A 23,459-nucleotide genomic window follows, 5' to 3' on the forward strand; every position below is an offset into this window, starting at 1 on the left:
AACGCGGGAAATAATCCTTCAATTTTAACTACAGCCTTCATTTTCTTCTCCTTTGTTCCCTAACCTGTATCAGTTTTTTTATTTGTAAGTTGCTAGGGGCAGGGACTTGTTCTCTGTGCAGAGACAGAGTACAGAGATAGATGGTGCTATACATAAATTGGGACTATTTCACAAAGCTTGGAACCCTTATAGTCTGGGTGATTTAATCTGAAGGAAGGGCTTAATTTGAACCAAGTCTAGGGATTTTATGGAGTTTAAAACCACTTATCATAGAAATCACCATCTGGCACTCAAACCTCATTGAAGCTTGAGGCCCAGCCCTTGATTTTGAAACTAGTATGCCGTTACATGAATCAACACAAATAAATTTACTCCTTAAAAACAAATCCATTTTTTAATCCTGTTTCAATGCATGCTGTGGAGACATCTAAATCTTATTAGAAGTTAGGAGGAGGCTATTTAGTATTTCCCCCTTCAAATACCCCAAAACACTGTGCCAAGAGCAGAATGAATGATCTGCCATAATGGTCGAAAATCTACTAGAACTAGAATAAAAGAGATGGGAAGAGGAAAATAAGTAAGAAGAAGAGTTGGTACCTGAATTTGCTTATTATCCTCTTCCCTCCTGACCCTTTTTCTTTTTGAATCCCATCTATTAGATTGTATGTCATTATTTTGAATGACAGACCACCTGAAGGGCACCAGCAGAAAGACAATAGGTTAAACAAGTAAAGTACAGTAAATAAATAAATGAATGTGTAAATTGTTACATAATGGCCCCAGTGGCAAAGACAGTTCTGGGAAGGGAGAAGTCAAATGGCAGTTGGTCCCAGCCAGGCTGATGGAGAGAACTATGTATGGCACAATAACATGGCATCATAATGCAGAGTTCAAGGGTGTGATCTTATTATGTAGCAGTCAACCTGCATGGGGATCAATGGGATAAAACTCCAATCTTTCTATCACCCTGATTGTGAGGCCAATAAAAAGTTACCTGGGTATGAGCAATAACCTTAATGAAAGGTGGTTAAATCTGGAGTAACTATGGCCATAACCAAAACATGTATGTAAAGTATTACTGTACCGGTTTAACAATAATAAAGGTAAAGGTACCCCTGACCATTAGGTCCAGTCGCGGACGATTCTGGGGTTGCGGCGCTCATCTCACTCTATAGGTCGGGGAGCCGGCGTTTGTCCACAGACAGGAGCAGTACCTATTTATCTACTTGCACTTTGACGTGCTTTCAAACTGCTAGGTTGGCAGGAGCAGGGTCCGAGCAACGGGAGCTCACCCCAATGCGGGGATTCGAACTGCCGACCTTCTGTTTGGCAAGCCCTAGGCTCTGTAGTTTAGACCACAGTGACCCCCACATCCCTTTAGCGGCACCCGCGCACTGGCGGAGCTTCATGCTCTGGCACTGGGGGCGGGGCTGGCACGCATTCTGAGGGCGTGATGCGCCACCTGTAGGGGTGGGGTGCGCGTTCTGAGGGCGTGGTGTGCCATCCGTAGGGGCGGGGCACATGTTCTGGGAGCGGGGTCTCCAGCGCGGGCGGGGTGGGCAGCCGCCAGGGCGCCCTCGGGATCGCACTGCCTGGGGTGGAGTGCCCCCATCACCCCTCCCTTCCTACGTCCCTGCACCCGCATCATAGCTTTCCCCAAATAATCCTGGGAACTAGTTTTCTTAAGGGTGGTGAGAGTTATTAGGAGACCCCATTCCCCTCACAGAGCTACCTACAATTCCCAAAGTGGTTTAATAATCAATCCCACTTCCCAGGGGGACTCTGGGAATTGTACCTATATTTTTCCTAACAGGGCTCATGCACGACAGACTGAAAAGTAACCGGTGAAGTGCTCCCTGGCATGATGGAGAATTGCTTCACCTGTTGAAGCCAGAGGATTCTTAGCATTCTGTCTTCAGTGACTCATTGGGTAGCTGTGATAGGGGAATGGGATGTGACCTTCTAGGCCAGATGCAGCCACCCTTTGCTGGTCCTTCAGCTTTGCTCAATTCAAAAAGGAACCTGCTAAAATGAGTTGCTGGCCAGGCAGGTAGATTGATGACTTGACCATTCTTCACAGTGGGAAAGTGTGAACATTACGTTTTGAGGAGCTATGACACAAGACCAGAGCTTTTTCTTTTCAGGTGGTCCTCAACAGTATCTGGTACCAGCACTATTTTTTCTTTTGATGGCTGCAACAGAGCAGGGCTTGGGAGGCGCCCCCAGTGCAGCCATCTGACTATCACGCTCACACACTGCCTTCCCACCATTTAGGCCAGGGGTTAGGAAAACTAAGGCCCGGAGGCCGGATCCGGCCTAATCGCTTTCTCAATCCGGCCCGCGGACAGTTCGGGAATCAGTGTGTTTTTACACGAGTAGAATGTGTGCTTTTATTCAAAATGCATTTCTGGGTTATCTGTGGGGCATAAGAATTTGTGTCTGTCCCCTCCCCCCCCCCCGGTCTGAGGGACAGTAGACTGGCTCCCTGCTGAAAAAGTTTGCTGACCCCTGAATTTTAGGCAGTGGCAGTGGGTGGGGCCCAGAGCTTAAGGTGGGCATGGAAGGAGGGAAAAAGAAGCCTAGAGCGCAGGGGTGGGTAGATGCGGCTTCTGCAGTCCCACGCACACACAGTGGTGCAGGCACAGTGTGGCTCAATCGCAGTGAGGGGACAGGACAGGGCAGGCAGCTGGCTTGCTGGCTCATCAGACAGTGGACATTTCGGGAGGTCCCACGATACACCTGTGAAAAGAGTGGCGGATCACCATGGGCGTAGCCAGGATTTATTTTAGGGGGGCAGGCTTTATGTTGGGGGGGGGCAGGACAGAGTTCTCTGTGATGCAATTGGTCAGTTAAGTATTTTTTATTTATTTACTTGATTGGGGGGCCAGCTACCCCCCCCACAGCTACACCCATGCAGATTGCCATGAACCTGGTTGTAACTGGCACCTTTTTTTCCTAGGAAAAAAGGCACTGCACAAGACCATGATTAGGGTGACTGGATGAACAAAGGGGTGGGGGCAAGGACTCTGCACTTTAATAGTTGTGTACAGGAAAGCATATCTGTAGGCATCGTGTGTAATGCTCTGTCCTCTTTTTCACATGAATATCCTATTTCAGTGGTTCCTAAAGTCCTCTCCCCGCCCCCACTTGAAAATTGCTGATGGTCTTGCCGGACCACTAAGTGATTTTTCTGTTTGTTGTAGCAATTGTATTGCTTGATGCTGTCTGATTTTTATTGTGCTTTTATTGTTTCTTTTAGTTCTTTTATTGTATTCACTATTTGCATTTTCATATAATTCAAATTGTAACTCAAGAACATGCAATATAAAAAAAATAAACGAAGCAATAAAATGGAGTTAAACATCACTGTGAATATTTAACGTGGATACACTGCAAGCCACCTGCATGAAGTTTGTGGACCACCACAATTTAGGAACCGTTGCCTTATGTTATCAGGAAATCAACATAGATGTGCGAACAGGGCTACAGTGAAAAGGCTACCCAGTTATGATCTGTAAGATCAACCAAGTACTGTCTTGCATCTATCATGCTTCTCTGCCAAGTTCAGACAATAAATCGTATTCTCAGCAGCTGTCTAAGTGGGGAACTCCCTTTCCTTAGAGACTTGCCTGAACATGAGCCTCTGTATCTTTTGGAAGCACTGTAAAACCACTCCTCACAGATACTAGTTAGGAACTATACCTCACCCTGGAGGCAGCCTACTTAAGCTAGTAGAATTAGTTGGCCCAGGTGAAAAAGAGGACAAGGCATTAATACCTTTGTTGTGTAAATTTCAGCAGATGCAGGTCTGGGATATAGGAAAGACCTTGGGAAGAATGAGTGAGACACAGTGAATAACTCCAAAATTGTATGAAGCGTCCTACTTTCAGCAAACTTTAGGTCAAAAAGAGGTCACATCCAGCTTCTCAAATGGTTACTTTTTAGAAAATATTTTTTTTAATAGAAGTTAGAAAATATTTTTTAATAGAAGTTACTGTTGCTCCCACAGATCCCATTAAAAAGTTTTTAGTGGCCCTTCAAGACCCTCCAAATTTGTCCATTTAATTTTTTACGTATTTCACACACGCACACACACACACACTTATTGCTCTCACACCCCACTGTGATACCAAAAATTGTTTTATTTTTGTCTCTCCCTCCAAATTTCATAATATGTATCCAGTGCTAGTCTTACTCAAGGCAGACCTATTGAAAGTAATGGACATGGCTAATTTAGGTTCATTACCAATGCAATTCTGGGCTTCATTGCCAATGCAATTCTGGGCTGCATCAATAGGAGTATAGCATCTACATCTAGGGAAGTAATAGTACCACTGTATTCTGCTCTGGTCAGACCTCACCTGGAGTACTGTGTCCAGTTCTGGGCACCACAGTTCAAGAAGGATACTGACTAGCTGGAACGTGTCCAGAAGAGGGCAACCAAAATGGTCAAAGGCCTGGAAACGATGCCTTATGAGGAACGGCTTAGGGAGCTGGGTATGTTTAGCCTGGAGAAGAGAAGGCTAAGGGGTGATATGATAGCCATGTTCAAATATATGAAAGGATGTCATATGGAGGAGGGAGAAAGATTGTTTTCTGCTGCTACAGAGAAGCGGACACGGAGCAATGGATTCAAACTTCAAGAAAGAAGATTCCACCTAAACATTAGGAAGAACTTCCTGACAGTAAGAGCTGTTCAGCAGTGGAATTTGCTACCAAGGAGTGTGGTGGAGTCTCCTTCTTTGGAGGTCTTTAAGCAGAGGCTTGACAGGCATATGTCAAGAATGCTTTGATGGTGTTTCCTGCTTGGCAGGGGGTTGGACTGGATGGCCCTTGTGGTCTCTTCCAACTCTATGATTCTCTGAGTTAAACCTAGTTGAATTCAACCCAAGAATTATTGAAACTTATTACTCCCGTGGGTCTTCTACTATGATTTTGTGAAGCCAAAAGGTTTTTTTTGTCATCCCTGAAAGTTTTCCTTGCTCTGAAAAATATATATATGAAATTGACCACACCCATTTTTAGTCTTTGGTCACACCCATTTTGACACGGGAGGGTTCACTTTGACCATTGTAGGCTTGTTTGAGGGCTGGAACAATCAAATGGATGATATTGCATAACTTTGATTATTTTTGGGACAGTGCTTGGGTTCTGGGAAAGGAAGGAAAATAGCAGGTGCTCATAGCTGGTCTCTTATCATATGGCAGGTGTGAATTCCATTTGTTGCATTGTAGCTGGCCTTCAGCATAGCAACAGAGACAAAGGCCTGAGATTTCTAATTGTGAGCTTATTGGAAAATGCCAGGCAAATCCCCCCCTCGTGTTCTCTGAATAGAGATATATCAACAAGAGAGGCTTTGCAAAATTAGTGACAGAAATTGAGACTGGGTGGTATTCTGAAGTTTAATGCACAGTGGACCTATTGAAATTAATGGACCTAACTTTATTAATTTCAGTGGGTCTACTCTGAGTAAAAATTAGCTGACTACCACCACCTCTCTATACAGAAAGAAACAAGAGGGGCCTCCCTGGTTGAGCTCAGAGAGTAGGCAAATTTATGTCAAAGGATTTGATCTTAGGATCCGTTAAGCAGTTAAAGGATTTTAAAGTCCTAAGCAGAACTTTGACTGGGCCCGGAAATAGACCAGAAGACAATGAAGATGATGTAAAAGGGGATATACATGCTCCCCAAAACTGACTGTGACCAAAGGTTTAACTGCTGAGTTTTGAACCAGCTGAAGTTTATGGATATTTTTCAAAGGAAGGTCCACAGAGTATAGTAATCCAATTTTTATGTAGCCACCATGTGTGTCACCATGGTGAGATCTGCGTTTCCCATAAACTGTTAACAGTTATTTTAACAGCCTAAGCTGGGCAAAAGCCCTCCTGGTGACGCAGCTGAACCAAGAAGGATGTGGGCAGCTTTATAATAGTAAAGACGACTCACTTTGCCACTTTGCCACTGATGGATCGTCCACACCATTCCACTAGTCAGAATGGGGAAGGCCAAGAAAGGTCCACTGAATGGCACTGCATGGATGCGAATTGTGAGTATTGTTTCTTTGGTAACTGCTACTGCCAGAGAGGAAGCAACTATACCACACTATACATTTAAAGCTCATTTGAAGCACACACAGCCCTTAAAGACTTCTGGGAACTGTAGTTTACTCATAAGGGAGTTCCAATTCCCAGCAATCCTTTGCAAACTACAATGCCCATAATTCTTTGAGAGGGGGAAAGTGCCTTGGATGTGCTTTAAAGGTATTGTGTGTACACAGCCAGAGTAAGCTCAGCTATGGGGCTCTGCCACCTTCATTCAAGTCATGATCATGTCTTCCTCGGTAGTGGCACCCGCCCTGTGGAACGCCCTCCCATCAGATGTCAAAGAGAAAAACAGCTACCAGATTTTTAGAAGACATCTGAAGGCAGCCCTGTTTAGAGAGGCTTTTAATGTTTAATGATTAATAGATTATTTTATTTCATTTTTCTGTTGGAAGCTGCCCAGAGTGGCTGGGGAAACCCAGCCAGATGGGTGGGGTATAAATAATAAATTATTATTATTATTATTATTATTATTATTATTATTATTATTATTATTCCTGGTTAATCAAGGAACCAAATGAGCTGTGCTCTTGGGGATCCAGAGAAGTGGACACGGAGCAATGGATTCAAACTACAAGAAAGAAGATTCCACCTAAACATTAGGAAGAACTTCCTGACAGTAAGAGCTGTTTGGCAGTGGAATTTGCTACCAAGGAGTGTGGTGGAGTCTCCTTCTTTGGAGGTCTTTAAGCAGAGGCTTGACAGGCATATGTCAAGAATTCTTTGATGGTGTTTCCTGCTTGGCAGGGGGTTGGACTGGATGGCCCTTGTGGTCTCTTCCAACTCTATGATTCTATGATTCTATGGGTTACCATGTCAACCATCACACTTGGTAATGGCTTGAAGACAGAGTTAATGGGATAAGAGATTGATATGGAGCAATAAATGTCAGGGTCAAGCTTGATGGCATCAAACTGCAAATGACATGAGGGAGAAGCGGCATGAATGATAATTCATCCCCACCCTCACATTGACAGAGTGCAGAGGGGAGCATTCTCATTTTTTTCAGCATAAATTGACACACAGTGAAGGCCTATATGCTCTACCAGAGATTTGTAACTCATGGCACTCCAGATGTTGTTGAACACCACCTCCCCCTAGCCTCTGACAGCATTTATTGATTTAGGAAAAGCTATAAACCACTTACGGCGTTTCCGTGTGCTGCTCTGGTTTGCCAGAAGCGGCTTTGTCATGCTGGCCACATGACCTGGAAGCTATACGCCGGCTCCCTTGGCCAATAATGCGAAATGAGCGCGCAACCCCAGAGTCGGTCACGACTGGACCTGATGGTCAGGGGTCCTTTTACCTTTACCTTTATAAACCACTTAATATAAAAAAACCCTCTAAGTAGTATACATAAACTACTACAAAGTAGTTATCAACAACACAGAGATCAAATCAGCTGAATTTAAAAAAACAAGTATATATGCTGTCTCTGAAATAAACATTTTTAGAGGCATCTAAAACAGGCGAGGGTGCCTGGCCAATGTTGATACTGACACATTAAAATATTGACCCCTCGGTTAGATGGAGCACACATAAAGGACAAATTCCACAGATCTATGTGGTCGAATAGGCATGTAGGGGACAAGGTGATAGTTCAAGTAAACTAATCCCAAGATGTTAAGGGTTTTATATATTAACTATATAGTCTGGTAGCAAATCAGCAGCCCCTGCAATTCTTTGAGCAAAGCTGTAATACGCTGATAGGATCTCATTCCTGTCAACACTTGTGCTGCAGCATTCTGAACTAACTGTTGTTTCTAGACCAACGATAAGAGAAGCTCCACACAGAGTGCCTTGCAATAATCCAGGATTGGTCACCAATGCCTGGCCTTCTGTGCTAAAGCTATCCCTGTCTAGGAATGGTTGCAGCTGTCACGCTTGCTAAAGCTGATAAAAGGCGCTAGTAGAATAATGGCCAGGAGTTGTAGCCCAGGAATGAGCAGCAAGTCTTTCAATTTTGTTTTCTCTCAACTTCTCATTTGTCTAATCTTAAATTCAGTCCTCCACATTTCCACATAAGTTTGCGGGTTTTAAAAAAAATCGTAATGGAGATTTATCAGCATTTTAGTACTAATGTCTTCTAATAAACACATTTTTGAAAAGCAATCTTGCCTAATGTATTTTTTAAAAGTTGCCTTCACTAATATATGCATTATTATGCACCCTCTACCCTAGTATGTGCGTTTTTGTACACATTATTTGCCTGGAGAACTTCACTGAAAAATCTGGAAAAGTGCAGAAATATGTCTGCGTATTGTTTGTGTATTGTTTCAGAAAGTGCAAATGAGGTAGGTTTGCCTTTAGATGTGAACTGAAGTGATTTTCTCCTTCATCTCTTAATATTCTGTAGGGACGCAGGTTCCCTATTCCTAGGCTATACATTTAACCACTTCACAACAATCTGTATGAACTAAGCTCAAGATGACTGAAGAAACTGGCAGAAGTTAGTTATTTGTACTTAGGGCTCATCCACACTTCCGCTTTCCCCGCTGCTTTCCCCAAGGAAAACCCAATCTTTACCACTGAATTGGAGCAAATGTCAATCTGGATTGACATTTTTTTCTGATTTAGCGCTAAAGAGCAGGTTTTCTGGGGGGAAGCGGCAGGACAAAGGCACAACCATATCTGGAAAGCACGGGACAAGCAGACAACCGCTCAGACCCATGCTTTCTAGGCACGGGACAAGCAAAAGTTTGGACAAGCCCCATGTCTGGTTAAAGGCGCATCTGCTTTAAAGAGACAACAAATTTGGTCCAAGACTCATTTGACCCAGAGTGGGGTGAGGGGGTTGATGTTAGGCGGCACCCTGAGCAATTAAAAGACACTCAGAATGGAAACTGACAGGTTTAAGGGTTTTCTTGTGCAACCAGAAGCTTCTTCAAACATAGTTTTTCCCATGTGACTCACTTTTTCCATTTCTCCCATGGTGTGTCTGTCTCATAGCTGCCAAGTTATCCCTTTTTTTCAGGGATTTTCCATTATGCTGAATAGGCTTCCTCGCGAGAAAAGGAAAAACTTGGCAGCTATGGTCTGTCTGTTGACCCTGATGCTCCTTTGACCCCTTTCACCTCCTGCATCAACCAGCACCTTCCTTTGCATACTACTTTCTACATGAGTCTCTCCTGAGCATGCAAATTCTCTTACGACATGGTTACTCAGATGTAAGACTCACTGTATTCCGTGTCGCTTACTCAAAAGAAGTTGGCGCACACAAGGATTGCAGTTTGGTCCTGCCAATGCCCTCTATTTAAAAACTAACAAAACAGTAAAGCAGGCATCTCCAAACTCGGCCCTCCAGCTGTTTTGGGACTACAACTCCCGTCATCCCTAGCTAACGGGACCAGTGGTCAAGGATGATGGGAATTGTAGTCCCAAAACAGCTGGAAGACCGAGTTTGGGGGTGCCTGCAGTAAAGCAAAAAGATGTCTCAGTGTTAAAGAACTTAGAATACCTTTCCAAAAGTTTGACCAAAATGATCTATACCCAATATAGTTGTAATCTGATATATGCTTACCTGATAGCTAGTTCCACTAAAATCAGTAGAGCTGACCATTGAGTATACTGTATATAACCTAATTTTCCATGCTACTCTATAACCCAGAGATTGGGAATCTGTGGGTATTCAGGTGTTTTTTGGACTCCAGCTCCCATCATTCCTGACCTGGACCAATGGCAGTTGGAATCAAAAATCATCCGGAGAGCGACAAGTTTCCCAACCTTCTCTAGCTAATGCTCTCATATGCATACTCAACAGAACATGTCCCAGCCATATACATTTTGGATGCTGTCAAGTAGTATTACAGTTCCTTTTTCTCCAAAATTTGGTGAATTGCCAGCTCTTATTTTTTACTATTTTTACCCCCACATGCTCACAGGCTGACAAGGACTAGACTTTTTTCCTTTGCTGGAAGGGATTTATAATGCTACCAGCAATATGTCATAATAACTCTTTTACATAATCTGAATTTTCTTTATTATCACCTGGGCCTTTTAAGCATTTTATGAATAAACCATTGACTGTGGATCTTTTTACAATGCCTCTTTTTGATGACGCATTTCCTCTTTTTTTGATGATGTACACAAAAAGTCTCTGCACTAGAGGTAACTATGAAAATGATGCCTCTTTCATCATTTTTAACCTAATGACCCCGGATTCTTGCATAAAACGTAAGCAATTGTATATTTCCTAAGCAGTTTGTTGTGAGGAAAGCAATATCAGTCACTTCTGACCTAAAGGTACGAGAGCTTTGCCTTCCTTTTCATCTGGTTGCTTATTTTGCAGGTTCCATCTCAGTTACGAAAACTGACATGGAGTTGTACTATAAACTAATACATAGTAGTGTAATCCATAGAAGCAGGGAAGAATTTAACTGCTGATTAATTTGTGCAAGGCTCAACTTTGACATAAACCGTGTGTTAAATATCTGCCTTTAACTCCACCCATTAAAACAAACCCTTCAGCGTTCAGTAACCAAGAGCTAATGAAAATATTTAAGTTGTAAAGTTTGCCAAGAAGGACTGGTGTTTTGCTAAAGTTCTCCAATTGAACAAATCATTAGAATTTGACTGGATACATTCGCTAAAGTCAGCAACCTTCCCCAACGTGTTGCCCTCCAGATGTTCTGAACTATAACTCCCCGTGCTAGCTAGGGCCGATGGGAGTTGTAGTCTTAAAACATTTGGTAGGCAGCAAGGTGGGGAAGGCTAATTTAATCATCTTGGCATTGGGGCAGTGATTAGATCTTTATGCTCTTGTAAGAAGCTAAGGTCAGTCTACGTGGTCCCCATTTCTATTTTATCCTCACAATGACCTTTTAATGTAGGGAAGCCTAACAAAGATTGCTCCCGAATATCCAGAAGCTTAATGACTGAGTGAGGACCATCTCCCAGGCTTAAGTCCTTCCAACATACTAACTACTAGACCGCTCTTTCATGAGAAGTAAAACCTCTCTTTCATTCACAAAAAGGAAATTTGCCATGATACAATTTTTGTCCCAGTAATCTGTCCAAGAAGTTACTCAGTTATTAAAATCCATAATATTTACATTGATTATAAAGGTGACTGGACTGTGATTGTACTATTTGCATGTTATCACTGTACAGAGATAATTACTAAAATGGAGAGAGAGATTACTTCTAGTGATAAACATACTGAACTGCAGCTATTTATCAACTTTGCTGTAATTTTATAGATGCAATATCTAGTATCCTGGAAGAATGAACATGCCTCCTTCTGCTTAACATATACAATGGTACATCGGTTTTCGAACGTCTCCGTTGATGAACATTTCGGTTTTCGAACGCCGTAAACCCGGAAGTAAATGCTTCAGTTTTGAACACGCCTCGGAAGTCGAACATGAAACGCAGCTTCCACTGAGTGCAAAATCCTGAGGCCTAGCTGCCGACTATTGAGTTTTTGGTTTTCGAACATTTCGGAATTCGAATGGTCTTCCCGAACGGATTACATTCGAAAACTGAGGTAACCACTGTGCAAGAAGTTGCAGCTTAATTACTGTCAGTTTGAATTACGTAGAAAGAACCTCTACCAGAAAACTCTTACTTGAAAATCTGACAGAATGCAGCTTACAAACTAAAAGCTCTGTTCAGGGGGAATAAGCCATTTTGAAATCCTCTGGGAATTGGCATTTGGTGCAGGGGTATAGACAGAAATGCAAAAGGCTCAAAGCATAGGCCAGTTAAAAATGCACATGCCAATTTATATGTATAGGTGCGCATGCATATATATATATATATATATATATATATATATATATATATATACATATACATATACATATATATATATATATACATATATATATATATATATATATATATATATATATATATATATATAATATCAAATTCCAGATGAGGAAAACCAGCTCTGGCTATCAGGACTTACTCTGAGCTGTGGGGGCAACAATAGGATTTTCTGGTCCCAGTACAATGAATGTTGTAAATAGGCCACATTCTGGATTAGCTGTTTCTGAGTCATCTTCAAAGGTAGCCCCACATAGAGCGCATTGCAGTAGTCCTGTGCCTTCACAACTGTGAGTCCAAAATGACTCCCAGACTGTGCATCTGATCCTTTAGGTGCACATTCACCCCATTCAGCACAAAAGATCTGGGGTTCGGACTCCCCAGGCTCAGGGGCGTAGGAAGATAGGGGCGGTGGGGGTGGGGTGCCCCGGGCGGCATGATCCCAGGGTCGCCATCACAGCTGGCCGCCCCAACCCCACAATGCGCACCCTGCCCCTGTCCCTGCGCGCAACGCACCCCGCTCCCAGAACATGCACCACGTCCCTGGGGGCAGCGCGCCTGCTCTCCGCCCCCGGTGGCGGAGCATGAAGCTCCACCGCTGCCCAGGCTAGCCCCTAATACCCTAATTCTAGTGCATATACTAAAACACAAAGGGAACTTCAGAAATTTCATTCCTGCAGGAAAGATGCTGCTACAGTAGAACCTTGGGTTGCGGACATAATTCGTGATGGAGGCACGTCCGCAACCTACAGCATTCGCATCCTGAAGCACCGCGTCTGCACAGGCGCCGGTGTGATTTGGTGCTTCTGCACATGTGCGAGCGGTGGAACCTGGAAGTAACCTGTTCCGATACTTCCTGGTTTCCCGCGGTCCGCAACCCGAAAACACATAACCTGATGCATCAGCTATGAACCAACTTTAGTTCTTCGAGAATATCCTGGCCTTCAGGAAACAAGTTTGTTACCTTAAGGCCAAGATGACTGACTTGGAGAAGCCAAGGGAGGCAGACGTTGATGGACGAGACCTTCATGGACACAACAACAGTGTCCCACCCACACTACCAGGATAATAGTAATCATAATATAATAATAAATAATAATAATAATAATAATAATAATAATAATAATAATTTATTATTTACACCCCGCCCATCTGGCTGGGTTTCCCCAGCCACTCTGAGCGGATTAGAATAGAAAAATGGAATAAAACAATCTCTTAAACATTAAAAGCCTCTCTAAACAGGGCTGCCTTCAGATGTCTTCTAAAAACCTGGTAGCTGTTTTTTTTTCTTTGACATCTGATGGGAGGGTGTTCCACAGGGCGGGCGCCACCACCGAGAAGGCCCTCTGCCTGGTTCCCTGCAACTTGGCTTCTCGCAACGAGGGAACCGCCAGAAGGCCCTCGGTACTGGACCTCAGTGTCCGGGCGGAATGATGGGGGTGGAGACGCTCCTTCAGGTATACTGGACCGAGGCCATTTAGGGCTTTAAAGGTCAGCACCAACACTTTGAACTGTGCTTGGAAACGTACTGGGAGCCAATGTAGATCTTTCAAGACAGGTGTTATGTGGTCTCGGCAGCCGCTCCCAGTCACCAGTCTAGCTTCCGCATTCTGGATTAATTGTAGTTTCTGGGTCACCTTCAAAGGTAGCCCCACGTAGAGCGCATTGCAGTAGTCCAAGCAGGAGATAACCAGAGCATGCACCACTCTGGCAAGGCAGTCTGCAGGCAGGTAGGGTCTCAGCCTGCGTACCAGATGGAGCTGATAGACAGCTGCCCTGGACACAGAATTGACAACTCTTCTGGTGTCAAGGAAAAGGAAGATCTCAGGGAAGGAAGGTGTCACTTAGAGGATAAGGGAAACGATATCTTAGAAGGGACCCTCCATGGAAGACAAAAGGATATCCTCTAGCACTGAGGATACTGCTTTAGAAAGGGGCTCCTGGTACTGCAAGTTTTTATCATTGGGGCATAGCTGGGCTTGTGATGGGCATGCAGACTACATAGTAATTTGCCTGCCTGGTGTGAAGGCCCTGGATGTTATATGTCATCTAGGTAACCTGTCCTTCTTACTGCACATTCATGATTATTTGTGCTCTCATTATGCTATTGGGGCAGTCTCACACTAACCTGCTTTCAATAGTGTTTGTTGAAATCGCACAACTTTCCACTCTAAAGTTTTGGTTTGGTTTTGCCCCAATTTTGTTCTACTACAGCCCGTCCGGACAGCAGTAACGTGGGAGCATTGGAGAAGCATCACTGAGCAATTAATCAAGCAGAATACATCCATCACCAATGTGTTGTTGTTGTGTCATGAACATATTGGAGAATATACTCCGCCAATAAAACATCAGTCTGGAGGGGGCCTGAGTTAGAATCCTTCTTCTTAATGAGCAAATGTTCTAAGTGTGAAACTGTTGCTTTTTAAAATGCATGGGGCATTCAAACATGCATGCTTGCAGAGGATTTAAAGTTTAGAGTGGTAGATTACTCTAAACTTGTGGGACTAATGCTTATCTCTGCTCATCTGGATACATCATGGTCCTGGTACTTGCAAATGGGAGCAGTTGCTAGAATAAAGCAAAGGCAGGGCTTTTACTTCCATAGTGGCAAAGTCCATAGCTGCCAAGTTTTCCCTTTTCTCGCGAGGAAGCCTATTCAGCATAAGGGAAAATCCCTGTAAAAAAGGGATAACTTGGCAGCTATGGCAAAGTCTGTTTAAAATAAACTCTACCTAGTAATATTTAAATAACTCTTTTTTTTAAAGAGCAAATGTTTATAACTTTGCTTCTTGTAAACCAATTCCAGGAATGGGCCCATAACCATTTCAGATCAAAGTCCACACTTTGTTTTTTTTTTAGAATTTATCATTTGCCAGTGCAATATAATTTGAATGGCAAGTTGTAAATCAGGGATGGTGTTTGAGAAATGCCTTGTCATGAAGGGTAATTTAAATTAAGAAGCTGTAGTAATGTGAGATACGATAGCAAAAAGGGGAATGGAAATTTCTCTCACTCAAGGCACACGGGCGGAGGAGATTGTTTTACTGACGGCTTATAGCAGCATAGTGCAAGATAAGGCAGGTCCAAAACCTATGATGACAAATGGATTGGATGACATCGCTAAAGCAAGGGTTTACAAAGCATGAGGGGAGGTGAAGTTTTTGGGGAGGCATGATTAGTTGCTAGGGGAGAATCAAAATTCTAAAGCCTACACCTACAATATGAAGTGGTACAGTCCGTTTTGCTACCTAATTTTGCTGTAGGGAGTCATAGAAAGACCTACATTGGCTCCCAGTACGTTTCTGAGCACAATTCAAAGTGTTGGTGCTGACCTTTAAAGCTATAAACGGCCTCGGTCCAGTATACCTGAAGGAGCGTCTCCACCTCCATCGCTCTGCCCGGACACTGAGGTCCAGCGCGAGGGCCTTCTGGCGGTTCCCTCACTGCGAGAATCCAAGTTATAGGGAACCAGGCAGAGGGCCTTTTTGGTAGTGGCACCCACCCTGTGGAACGCCCTCCCACCAGATTAAAGAGAACAACAACTACCAGACTTTTAGAAGACATCTGAAGGCAGCCCTGTTTAGGGAAGCTTTTAATGTTTGATGGATGACTGTATTTTAATATTTTGTTGGAAGCTGCCCAGAGTGGCTGGGGAAACCGAGCCAGATGGGCGGGGTATAAATAAAATTATTATTATTATTAAGAGGAAAGATGCTCCAAAGGTAATCTAATCCAACCTCTTGCTGATGTAGGAAATGCACTACTACAACATCCTGGACAAGTGGCCATCCGATACACAATACATTTAAAGTACAGTACATTTAAAGCACACGACTCCCCGCAAAGAGTCCTGGGAACTGTAGTTTGTTGAGGGTGCTGGAAATGGTAGCTCTGTAGGAGGGAAAGAAACTACAGTTCCCAAGAGTCTTGGTGGGGGGGGACATGGGCCTTAAATGTGCACTGAATATGCTCTAAATGTATAGTGTCCATCTTTCAGTTTCTGCTTTTAAAAAAAGCTCCTATGAAGGAGAGCCCACCTCCTTCTAAGGTTGTATCTTTAATTCTAACTCTTCCGTTTGCTGTATTAAAATTAAATCAAACCAAACCATAAAAGGGATATATGATATCTTCAGGTTTCTCCCCCTATTAAGACATCCATTTACTCACTTAGATCTATGTCCACAGAGTATCTGACCAATAAATTCTTTTAATAAGCCAACAAATCATATTTTTTATGTATGTGGACTAGGCCTGATTAAAAAGGTTGGGTTACCATATATCCTAGTTCTACCCAGTGAAATTACTAAGCCTACATTAGTCATGTTCATTAATTTCAGTGGGTCTAATCAAAGTAGTACTAACATTGGCTACAACCAACTTTGCACAGTTCATATTGGGAGTGTTTCCTCTGTTCATTTTATGATTTTCCAGAAGGTCAGTCTGATGGTTTCAAAATTAGATTGTCCCCTATATGGTAGTTTTACATGTGCTAGCAGTGAGAAAATTACAGGTTACATATTTTGATCCCAAACAGCGTTGACTGCCAAGGGAACTTTTTCTTTTTTAACTAAATTAATTGGAGAACTTTACATTTTTAAGTTTTAGTAATCTGAAAAAGGACGTATCTTACCGTAATTTACTCTTGGGTTGCCTTGTTTGTTTTTCTGATTTATATTTTTAATGGCCTTTGGCTACAAACAATAAGAATCTGAATGATTGCTTAGGGTAATCTAGGTAGATATTTCTACAACAATACTTAGTGTCGAGTTGTAATCGAAGGCAACTTTCACAAACACTTTTGCCCTTATGAAAAACAGACCATTCACATAGCTGTCAAGTTCTCCCCCCTTTTAAGGGAAATTCCCTTATGCTGAATAGGCTTCCTCGGGAGAAAAGGGAAAATGTGACCGCTATGCATTCAGCACCTCTGCAAGGTGAGTATATCCTGTAGGAAGGGCAAATGGCAGGCAAGCCTTTTTGCACATTCAGAGGGATGAAAACAATTCCTGCATCACCTTGCCCTCACTCTGACTTAGCTTAATTGGTCCTCAGTGATATTGTCACAGAGACTTCCCTCCCACCACACACACACACACACACACACACACACACACACACACACACACACTGTAAACTGCTCTAGAAATATTTCTTGAAGGGAGGTATGAAAATCCGTAAAATAACTTCACCTATGTAATGTCACTGATTACAGCAAAAAGAAATCAGGGTGAAGTAACAAAAAAAAATGGAGGTGAATAGTCAGTCAGTAAATCACCCCAGTTAAATATGCTGCAAAGAAGGTATGAAGTGAGAAATGCAGGTCTGGGGAAAGAGTTTGGACCCCACAAGGGTATGATCTTCAGGTGAACATTCAGCACAATACCTAACTGATACTCCAGAGCCGGTTTGGGGTTTTGGAGATAAGGCAGGGTTCTTTAGCTGGTACCTGGATCCCCATTTTTGTGGCCATGAAGCTTGAACTGTTATGGGGGCCCCTTCATAACCAGCAATGAGGTCTGGGTAGCCACTGTGATCTTCTTCAATGGGGTTGTCCCATGACAGATCACCACATTTAAAAACAAAAACAATAAACTACGGCATCTCAGATTTTGGTTAAAATTGCTGTACTGGATTATCCCACATGTCACTGGTGTGAAAAGAAATTTCCTATGCCTTATAGTTTTTGAGTTGTGCGACTCAAACTGGGTCTCCTAGACCCCAAAGTTTTGAGCAATAAAGTCACTTCTGGGACCCCTCTGGGACTATGGGCCCTGAAACTTAAGCTTCATTAGTTTCATAGTAGATCCGCTTTATCCTCCAATAATTTGTCTTATTTTGTCTATTTTTCTTTTAAAGCCATGAAAGTTTGTTAAAATGTTTGTTTCTGTTTACTTTCATAGATAGTATCAAAGTAGTGGCAAAATGAACCTCATGTATGGATTTTAGTCTCTTTCTGCAGATCAAGCAGAGCCTTTGTGAAGAATGGCAAGTTCAAAGCAAGTCTAAAATAAAAGTAGAAATCCAACAGCCTCCTTCACTTAAGAAGCTTTTGTTGTTTTCAGCCATTTGTCTTTTCTGGAGATCTATCTGTTTAACTGTTCCTGACCCTGGAGAAGGTATTTCATCAAATGTGTTAAGTAGAGCAATCCGCTTAGCAGCAGAACATTTTGTGAGAGCTTTAAAATGGGTTACATAAATTTATTTGTAGTTCTAAGTGCAAACCTCTCTTCTGATCACCAGAAAAGATCCTGCAGGTTTTTTTTTTTTGTTACAAGGCTGATTTGCAATTTCAGCAGATAATCACCTGACCCGATTTGGGAGTTCAACTTTAAGGATACGCATGCTTGAAACACTGACGCCTGTGCTTTCCAAAGGAAAGTTGTTGTTTTTTTAAAGTACATTGCTTTTCATCTGCTGCACTGCTGCAACTAAACTTTATTTTCAATTAAAAAAGAAGGAGCAACAAGTTTCAGAAGGTCCTTTGCAGCCATGGCATCCAGCACTGCTGGAAAAATGCAACATGTGCCGTTGGTAAAGATAGTGCAGCACGTTGGCGACATATATTCACACAGTTGTTCAAAAATATTTTTACACCCTTTATCAAATTTGTGAGAAAGAGACAATTACTTACAAAGTGCCATAAAAACTTACAAACTACCTAAAATAAAGTCAATAGGGTGCCAGCGTTCTATCCCTGTTTTGCCCTAGCAGTCCATGCAGTTGACAGGCTGCTGTTTCGGCCCCCCGGTGGGGCCGATTTGTTGGGGGTTGGCGGATAGCACACTCCCTGAGCACAGTTTTCTTTATAACTTCATACGCTGGTTCATCAGCACCTCACAGCTACCGGTGGTACAACGTTGAGCTTACCTTCTTCTTGAAAGAAAAACTGAGTCAAGAATTTGTAAGAACCTAGTAAAATCTGATACTATTGCGAGTTCACTTTATTTTAGGTTGTTTGTAAGTTTCCATGGCACTTTGTAAGTAATTGTCTCTTTCTCACAAATTTGACCAACGGTGTAAAATTATTTTTGAACAACTGTGTGAATATTTGTCGCCGACGTGCTGTACAGGTTACAACATGGCATCCAGCACTAGCAATGCATAGGTTTTGACTTCCAGCAGTGGGGGTTGTAGGCAGTACCTGCATGCACTGATCCTGTTCAGACTGTAGTTCCCTCTAATAATGAACTTGGGTGTCGAGGGTCAACCGAAATAGAGTCAAAGTGGGGGCCAACTGAGAAACTAGAGGGAAGCTACCCGCAGACTCAGGGTAACTTTGAGGTTTTCAAAGCTATGAAGACACTTTAAAAACAAAACCCCAAACCCTACTAGGGCAACAAACGGAAGAAAAACCCAGCCCAAATGAGTCACAGAATGTCAAGTACTAGTTGGAAAACTGTGGTGTGTGGGTTTGTATGGAAGGATGGAAGGAAGTACTCTAGACTGGCCAGAACCTTGAATCGTAGCACTCTTATGAAACAAGGGAGGGCACATTTCAGCATTGTACCACAGGTCCCATTTGTTATCCTGAAGATAAAAGAAATGTCAGTGGAGGGAGGGCAGAAAGAAAAGATTACACCCAACAGGAAGACATAATCGGCACGGAAATGTGTAACATCAGTAGCTACAGCTAGGCCAGAAGGGACGAGAAGATGACCCACACTTGTTATCAAGCAGGTCATTTCAGCAGGAGTAGAAAGGTTCTCCTCCTTTGCAACTAAACAATGTCTGAGCAGGAGTGCAGCAGCCACCTTAGGCAGCAGATGTCGAAAGATTGGGAGTGGGTAGAGCTGTGTAAGCTGCATGGTGTGCACTGCACACACCCACACACAGCCAAGCTAGCATGCTGTCCTCGGGTGCAGTGAAAGTCTCTGTTTCATGGATGGGAAGGGAGGGCACCATCTTCTCCTTTGCTGTCTCAGGCAGCAAAATGTCTTGGGCTGGCCCTTACCTAGCCAGAGTCCTAAATAAATGTTGGTGAATGACCCAGGAGATCCACGGTTGAATGTTTATCGATATGTATTGTCTATTTTTGCTTTTATATCCTACCTTTCCTGTCAGGCAGCTCAAGATGGCATTTGTGACTCTTCCCCCTCTCCATTTTATCCTCACAACAACCCTGTGAGGTAGGTTAGGCTGAGAGATAATTTCTGGCCCAAGGTCACCCAATGAGTTTCTTGGCTGACTGGGAATTTGAACCTTGGTCTTCCAGGTCTTAAACCCTAACCATTGCACCACACTGCACCTAATTTTAAACAGCAACATTAAAGCAGCCAGTGAGGGCTTCCATCATGACTGAAGCAATGGCACCAGGGAAAGGGAGAGTATCCCTGCAGTTTTCCCACTCAAAACCACCCACTTAAAGCAGCTATTTATTAACTCTGCTTTGAGGACAGGGAAGAGGACAAAGGCAGGTGGAATGGAGGTAACTGTTATGAGTTGCAGGGTCAGACTCCTATAATTTATGGAGTTATAAAAAGGTAGAATTAATCAAGGCAGAAATGGGGGGTGGCCAATAACACAATTCTTTCGTGCCCCGAGGCCAAGGCAACACCTGTGATTTCAATGAGGAATAACAGATGAAGCAAAAGGGTTAAACACCCACAGAGCTCCCCCCCATTAGCTGTTTAAAAAGAGAGAGATCCAAACAGAGATCTCTTGCATCACATGTTTTGACCCTAAGATCCAACACCGGAAGAGAGATTATACTGCATTACTTCTTGCATTAAGTCCTGATGATGTAAACTCAGTTTAAATGGGGAACTTTCAACAGAATGTACCAGCCACATTGTGGTGGTGGGGAGATTAAGAGGCACATTAAAACGAAGGCATGCAAATAAAAATAACTTAGGCTGCAATCCTATACGTGCTTACCTGGGAGTAATTCTCAATGGGTTCAGTGGGGGCTGCTTATGTATATATCTCAGTACAATGTACCGGACAGGATTCTGCCCGGAAATCTTTTTTAAAAATCTTTTTCAATGTGTTGAAATAATAATTATTATTATTATTTCCCACCCTTCACCATAAGATCCCAGGGCAGGTTTCAGCAATTTATAAATACAATATTAAAATCGGTTTTAAACATGATAATGCTAGATAACATGATATCCCCTTGCATATTGTCTCAGATCAGCAAACTAATTTGGAATAATATGGGATCCTCTCAAGCCTTGCAGGTTCCAGTGCCACGAGCACTGAGTGGGTTAATTGCCTTATGAGTGACGAGAGTAATGTCAGATTATATGTCATATGTAATCATATGTAGTAGCTTCCAAAGGTATCATGCACATTTCAACATAGACAGTTTTCCTTCATACTTTGACAGGTGTTGGCAGTAAAATGCCACTTGCTTGTTTTCAGAATCCACCCCATTTTATTTCATGAATAAAAGCCCTCCAATAATTAAGCAGCATATCTTTTCCCACTGATATTATGCTAAAGAGACACCGGTGAACTAACTGTCAATTCTCACATGCCAGCAATTGAGTATTAGAGCTATTTCAGCATTTGACACATTTCAACCATTTCCAATATAAGTTTAATTTTAGCTTATTTAAGCTTTGCAAGTCATAGTAACTATAAACCTCCCACCCTTAGAGTTCTCATTTTGGCTGTTGAAAGAAAAGAGCATGCATGCTTCCTTACCATTACTGTGATTATCTTGCAGGCTCTTGGATTTCATTTCGACTTCCTAGAGTTAAAGAAGAAATTAATTTGAACTGGAAGTGAATTTTTAAAGCAGGCACCCTGAGCAAATGAAATCTTCAACCCAAAGATTGCTGGTCGAAAATAGAAGTGATCTGAAAGAGGAGAGGAAAGTTATATTGCTGTGATATGAGCCCTGCTAGTCTACAGCTGTTATACTAGCAGTCATTCATTATAATATTTAAATGAGGGAGGAGGGATGGGCATTTGACTGTTTAGGCCCCTCCCAGATCTTACACAGAGCAAACTCAAACCAATCCCAAAAGCGAGTGGAAATCAATTCGAGTAGATCAAAAAAAAGCTGCAGATTTCAGAACAGAGCCTCAAATAAACAACACGATCCTATATTTCTATTCAGGGATACATGCCACTGAGCTTCACCCACAATGGGCTAAATTAATCCACAGTTATTCGTTCCCCCAAACTTTAATTAAATTACATCTAGAATGAATAGGGTGCTTATTGTTGTTCAGTTGATGTCTGTTTCTTAATTTTGAAGGTTTTCTCTGCAGGGCTGCAGGATTTTTTTAAAACACACAAATACACACATACATGCACAACAGTTAAATCAAAGCCATACATTTAATGGAAGATTAAACACCATAATCCAGGAAAATTAGATCCAGTGTTGAAATTTTTCTAGACAAACAGAAGAGGTCTTGGGCTGGTGCCCAGAGGACATGAGTGACATGCCCTCCATGATGCAACCTGAGGGTTTGGGCCAACTAAGTTGTACTGAGAGTAGACTCATTGAAATTACTCAGTGCTTTAAAAAAAAATTGTTTAGGGGTACTCTCATTTTCCTACTCATATTGAAATACTGCCCCTCAATGAGGCCAAACATAGATTCACAAAATGTTTAGGGGTATGCGTCCCCCTGTTCCCCCCCCCACGGCCTATTCATGCTTACTACAAAATCTCCTATAGAATTCAACGAGACATACAGTATTTCCAAGTAGCATGTCTAGCAGAATGGGGCAGTGGGAATAAGATGGCAGAATCCCAAGGTGATAAAGGGGCTCTTCCACTTTAGATTGAAGTGGGAGGGGAGGTTCCTTCGAACACGCCACCTGTATGAAAGATTTGTTGCAAAGCAGAAATGAACAGAGTAGGGCTTAACTAGAAAATTTCCCCTAATATGCTTACTCATTTATTTATTGCATCAGAGTCGTCCACGAGTGGACCTAACGGTCAGGGGTACCTTCAGGGCCGTCTCGAGCAGGTCGGGCGCCCTGGCGCTGAGGTGCGGAGATTGCTCCGGCGCCCTCGCAGCGCGCAGCACGGCTTCCGCGCGGCTTCGCCATGCAGCGCCCCCGCTGCCGGCCCCGCGTCTTGGCGCCCCGCGCCACCGGGACTGCACCTAAAGCAGGGCCTGAGTACCTTTACCTTTACCTTTTACCCCACTTTTCCTTAAGAAAAGGTCTCCCACTCCCCATTTTATCCTCACAACAATCCTGTGAGGTACTGTAGGTTAGGCTGAGAGTGAGTGACTGGCTTAAGGCCAAACGGTGAGCTTCATCGCTAAGTGAACATTCGAACTCTGATCTCCCAGGGACATAGTCCAACACTCAAACCACTGTGCCAAACTTTTACTTGTGGTAAGTTTTTATTTGGGATATCAGTGATGGCGACAGGCTCCCACCCTTCAAAATACGACAACGGCGGTGCCCCTTTCTTGAAAGGAAGCATCTTTATTCAGGCTAATAGCAATACAGGCTCAGCAGCAATTGCACGGGCCAGAAGCCAAGGTTCTGAGATACATGAGCGAAGCAAGAAGTTCAGAACCAAGGGGGAACTAGTGAAATGTCCCAATAGGTGATACGTCCCTCTAACCAAGCTTTTAAAGACTCTCTCTCTCTACAGTCCTGCTGCGCTCATGCA

At 42.9% G+C, this 23,459-nt stretch overlaps 1 protein-coding gene across 1 annotated transcript in view; it reads right to left on the reverse strand.

Moving 5' to 3' along the window:
* MAPK6 (mitogen-activated protein kinase 6) overlaps nucleotides 1–21,712 on the reverse strand; it is a 37,313-nt gene extending 15,601 nt beyond the window's left edge. The window contains exon 1 of the mRNA XM_035130677.2: nucleotides 21,519–21,712. The gene's annotated coding sequence lies outside the window, so the exon portion shown is untranslated. The remainder of the gene's footprint in view (nucleotides 1–21,518) is intronic.
* Nucleotides 21,713–23,459: the final 1,747 nt, after the last annotated feature.

This window comes from Zootoca vivipara, chromosome 14 (assembly GCF_963506605.1).
Source record: "Zootoca vivipara chromosome 14, rZooViv1.1, whole genome shotgun sequence".
NCBI lineage: Eukaryota > Metazoa > Chordata > Lepidosauria > Squamata > Lacertidae > Zootoca > Zootoca vivipara.